The following is a 6,237-nucleotide window of genomic DNA, read 5'->3' as shown; positions in this document are numbered from 1 at the left end:
AGAAGAGTTAACATTAATCACAACTTTTGCAACAATTTATTGGATTAATCGATTAGTTGATCGACAGAAAATGAATCAATACCTATTTTGTCATTCATCAATCAAAATTGCTTCTCAATTGTCAGGATTTGCTGTTTTTCTATATTTTATATAATTTTAAATTGAATATCTTTGGGTTATAGACAAAACAATACATTTGAAGAAGTCACTTGGGCTGGGAAACTGCGGTAGAATTGCACAAAAAGAAGTGAATAAAGTCCATTTCATAGATGCAGACTAAAGGTTTTAATGGGTGTATAAATTAATATCAGGTAATTGGACCTCTTCTCCATCACTTTTTGATTACAAATGTTTTCCATGTACGGACATTATAAGAAATCAGTCTGTAATAAACTTCTTTGTGGAGACTGAATTAGCCGTTCACATTTTCCTCGATAATATGGTTGGAATTCCTCCAAAAAAACCTGGATGGCATTCATTTTGTGATTTATTATAAATAAAACATTTTACTGCATCTTTGGAGATTACTTCAGGCATCAGCTTTTTGCATACAATATTACTCTTTTCCGCTGTGTTAATGGACCATGTATATGAGTGTAATATAGTGACAGCAAATCCGTCAGACTCATAATAAAAAAGTTATAATCAAGATCAAATACAATATAGAGTTATACATTATATTACTCCTGTAATGTAAACGTAATCCCAAATCCTTCATATATTCATATATATATATTTAGTCATTTTAAAGTTTCCAACAAGCCCCATATATGGAGGCTGCAAGGTGCAAATGTCAATGTAAGATGAGAAAAGACATCTACATGTATTTTCATGGTTGCGTTTTTAAAATCTTTTTCACAAGACTCTCCACAATGGTCTGGTAAGCTTACTCCCCTAAAATTCTTTCATTTTTAAAGGTTTTAAAGGTATTTTCTCCTTTTGAAATTTCCGTTTGGCGCTGGGGGAGGAGGGGCCAGGGGAGACGACTCTTTTCAGTATTTTGAATTTGGACTACAGTAACCACTTTAAACGCTAGCTGTCAGTATTACACATTGGACCTTTAATCTAGTATTCAACCCCAAGTGTCCCTAACTCAAGTGACATCACTTGAGGCAGTTACAAAAATTGTAAACAGACTTTGTTGTGTAAAATTGGTGGAGTTCCTCTTTTGTTTCGCTGGCAAAAATTCCCTGCATATGAAAGAATGGACTGAATATAATAGAAGCTACATATAAAAAAATGCTGACCCAATACATTGATTGAATAGGTGAAGTCATGGTGTAATCCATTCCTGCAGCGTAACTATGAGCAAGATTTATATGTTTTTTGAATGTGAAAACCAACCTATTTTACACTTTTGTATAGACCACATGAGCAGATAGCATCTTGCCATCTAAGTAAATATTTCTTCAGCGAAAACAAAAACATTACTCACCTACATTAGCACAGCATGCATATCAAACCTTACACTGTGTAAATGCAGAATGTGTTAGTCATAATTCTGCTTATCTCACATGTGTGACAGCTCACATTTTAGTATATAAACCAGCCCATTACCGCCTCTCTAAGTTATATTCAACACAATCTGTTGAACCTGGAGCCAGCCATATGCTCATATTAATCAAATAGCCTACTTCCCTTTATGACACAAAGCAAATAGTTATAAATGCTTTTATCTGTCTTTCTAATAGTGTGGACGTTACAATCAGATTCATGGTGGCATAAACTATTATATTTCATCTTTATCATATCGAACAATCACTTCTTTCTCATGAGTATCGTTTATAACCGCCGGACAGCTTGTTGCGTAATGAAATTCAAAGCAGTATATCGGCTCGAGAGATCTCACACTCTGTTTACTTATATCTACATATATTTATGCGGATTTTGTTTTTCCACAACAGGCAAACAGGCATGATGAATGAATTGCTGCGGTCCCACCGGGACATGTGGCTCCCTGCAGAACTGATCTGTGGTCAGGCAACTTCCAGCTTCACTGTAAAGTCTGGAGTGGAGCCTCTTCATCAAGTCAACATGTTGTACTGACAAATACTGACTAATCTTTTGATCACAGTAATGTGTGGACAACATTTAGCAAAGACATTGGTTTTAATCACAATATACTGAAAGAAAATTATATGAATTGTATTTTAATATTAACAGCCAAAACTTATATTAATAAGTCAATAATAAATTAAACAATATTTCAGTCAACAGGGAAATTTAAACGATAGCTATATAGTCAAATATCAGTAAACAGTTGATTGTTTATCAATCAGGTATGTTTTCATTCTGTGAAAGATGCTGCAGCATTCTTCACAATCAAATGTGAGAAAAAAATGTCCGACCTCTGCTTTGTATACTCCCCCTTTAATTTGGAGCACTTTGATTAATCAATTAATATTCCTTTCTCAAGGTCTTTTTATAAACCTCATCATTAATAAAAGCAGACATTCAATTAGCAGCCAAATCTTGATTGCCAATTGTGTCATAACAGTCTCCCTTTCAATGCTTTTTTTTGTGGTTCGTTATAGTTGGGAGTATGGTGTGGGTAGGAAGAATTAACTAATTTCATTAATCTAATTGTCATCATTTTCAACCATCCCACTAATAAGTAAGAATTAATATGATTAATCAATTTGACGACATAAACTCATTCAATTACAGTTTTTCAAAGGCAAGTGGGTGTGTTGGGGTGATAGGGAGGTGGGCAGCCAAGCAGCTTGCTCTGTGAGGGACCCAGCCCACAAAATTGAAGTCAAGTCAGGCAATTAGTCATTGTGAATGATAAATAAATGGTGATGAATTGTGGCGGGCAGATAACTGCAGTCTTATTTGATTCAAGGGAAATTTGGTCCTTTTTATGTCGAAAAATAACGACACTATATAGAATGTAGATTATTGCCTGTTTTAATATTTTAGACCAGACCGTGTCCAATTTCTTTTACCCCCAAACTAATCTGCATTCAGTACCATGGCGGGACAAAAGAATGTTGTTTTTAGATTTAATTTAATGCAGAAATGTCTAACTCTATTTACAAAGCATGCACCGATAAAAACTGAGAAACTTTTACTAGATTCACTTTTTCATTTTCTTCCCTTATTTGCTGAGCCACCATTGGCGTTAGGCATGAACCTCTCCCAAGAACCACATGCTAGTATTGTTATACTACATTTGAAGGTCTATTTGTCTTTCCTCTTTGATAGGAGTGAAGATTACTGCTATTAATGTACTATGTCATGCATGTAGTGTATTATACTGCATTGTTTTACTTGGAGTCCAAGTAAGGAAGGTATTGAAGGTAAAGGTGAGCCCAATGGATGGTGATTCCATATTTTATCCATGAAACAAAAGACGTATGACTTTGAATTAGAAGTGGGCGATATGGATAATATCTTCTCCATATATATAATCCAGTAAATTCAATATCTGACAAATAAATCACAATGATGCAAAATCATGTCAATACGGATATTCATATAAGAAATCATATAAGTATTTTGTGCTTATTGGAACATTTCCCACAATGTTCAAATGCAACCAGAGAAAAGGATGTACCACAGCATAAGCAGTACGGAAAAATCTCTGTTGCACAAATTCATATTGTCTCACACAATACAGGTTACTGACATAGAGCGCAATCCTACTTTTAATGTAATAGGCCTTTTTCACAGCACATATTTTGACAGAAAAGATGTTGCTAATAACAGTAACAATGGCTCGGCTATTTGAGTGTCCCAGTAAGCCATGACAGTGTGAACGTGAGCCAGCATGCACAATACCAGGACCCTGAAACTGAAGCAGCTACATGGGATTCAGCCATCATTACTTTTCTTATTTATTATGTACTTTTCTGTCATTTTTCATTGTGACATGTCAAGATGTCTTCTATGAAGAAGGCCCATTATAAAGAGCACTGTTGATTATGTTACAAGCAACAATGGTACACATACAAAAACAGACATACAAAAACACATTTAAATACCAAATCTTAAAACTATATATTTAACATAACATACCAGCATTTTCAAGGTCATTTATTTCAATGATTTTCTCTTTGTGTTCCTCACTGTAGTCGTAATTCATATTAATTAAGATACAAATAGTATGAACCGCTGTATATTAACGACTCTAGATTTACTTGGAGCAGCTGCTTGGATTTGATTTGTATATTTCAGATCTACTGTGCTGAGAGGAAGATGTGCTGGCGCAGCGGTTTGGGGTGATGCCCTTTAATGCACTCTATCTTATCAGCCCAGCATCACCCCTATTCAAACCAGTGTCTGATTGAGCAGCGTGATGTTGTTTAGGTCTTACATTGGGAACAGTTTATAGAGGCACCGTCTCTAATTTGTGAAGTGAGGTATTATAGAGGAGACAATTAGACCGAGGTTCGATTGGTGTATAGAGGCTTGGATGCTGACAGTCAAGAGAAGGCTTTCAAATGTCATACCAATTAATCTATCCAGCCATCAAACAATATTCTGGAAACAAAGTCAGGGGGGCGATCAATCCACATCACTTTTCTCCTCACCGGGTTATGGGAAAATTGATTTGTCAAACAAAGCATTTTGGAAGCAGTGCATGGACTTGTTCGGGATCCATTAGCTTCCATTGAGCATTTTGTTTAACATAGGATTTTCATCACAGAGAAAATGCAGTGTCCTCAATACTGTGAGCTACAACTATACGATTTCTGATTTCTTTGTTCTTGCTTAGAAAGCTTCAGAAACTGCTGATGAAGATTGAAAAGAGCTAACTTCTAATGCATTAAAAACAAAAACTTGTTGTATTGTTATAATACACTACACAAATGAACAGTATAACAATCAGTCCCCTTGCAGGCATAAGTCCCCAGTATCAGTATTATTGTACACTGTGGGGCTATCCTGTCATCCTATACAGCGTGGCTGCCCTAAGCTGTATCATGAATTCCCTGTGCAGTGTTTTGTTCTAAGACAGAACTGTATCACATTGTGCCCGTCATGCTGTTTTAGAGGGGAGAGAGCTTCCTCTATGGGATTTCTCCCAGCCTCATCCCCTGATGATGTATATCTCCCTAAAGGCTAGGCCTCCGTGACCTTGTCTTATTCATCGAGGGCATCTTATGGCAAAAGAACTGAATCCTGAATGGGCCATTTCCCCTCTTTTAACACCCCTTTAATGTCATCAGTGAAATATGAAGTCATTAGGCGATATTAAAACACTGCTGACAAACTAATTAACGGGAGACATTAAACAGGACTGGCTTGATTAATCCGCTTTAACGATTTTTTTTTAAGTGGTTCTGGCCAAAATTAATACAGATTTACTGGTGATCTTAAGAAAAAAAATACTCGTATGTGTATCAAACCTCAAGGGCAACCTAAAGTCACTCGGCTTTACCTCCCACTGCTCTCCCTCCCACCCTAACATCTCTGTTGTTAAACAGTCTGAACTCACACAGTTGGTCTCTGACAACAAACTACTGTAGCTCCTATGGACATGCATGTTGTAGGCCTATCCTAGAAGATTTTTCAGGCTATTTTGATTTATTGTTTAACATGGAATATATTGTAATCAGACTCAGAGTAGTTACATATATCATTGTTGTTAATTTAAATCATGTTATGTATAATTCAACCAGCAGCCTGACACATTTCCACCTTCATGAAAGGTTTTTAGAGCTTAAAATTAGTTGGAATGAATAACCTAAACTGTTATTATTAGTAGTATTACTACTTTTGTTGTTGTTTCATATGAGGCATAGACGGGTTACTGAGTTTTTTTCTTTTCTTTTTACAGCCAAAGGTTTCTTGTTAAGTAGACATTTCTATGTAAATGTCTCCCTCTTGTGGTAAAAGCACATATCCGGGGTCAGCTTTTTGCTTGGCATCATACTGTATATTTGCTGTTGGCAACCGTGAAAAGAGAGCATACTCAGAAATCACGTTTGAACACGTTTTGTGAAGAAAAAAAATGTAATGTTTTGTGTGTTGCATCTTTTCACATTATACATTTTTTTTCTGTCCAATCAATGGTAGGCTAGGCATGAATTTGGTGAGTTAAGTGTAAATACATTCATTGGTATAGTAAACATCTGACCCAAAACCTTCTTTTTTAAATGCTATCGAAAACAACAAAGGTATGATCGATCTTTGGCATTATGTAGTCGAAACAATGGACATCAAAGCTAAATACTACTACTGCTAGCCTGATAATAATAATAATAATAATAATAATAATAATAATAATAA

This window comes from Sander vitreus, chromosome 18 (assembly GCF_031162955.1).
Source record: "Sander vitreus isolate 19-12246 chromosome 18, sanVit1, whole genome shotgun sequence".
Classification (NCBI taxonomy): Eukaryota; Metazoa; Chordata; class Actinopteri; order Perciformes; family Percidae; genus Sander; species Sander vitreus.
Note: the sequence above shows the minus strand (reverse complement) of the source record.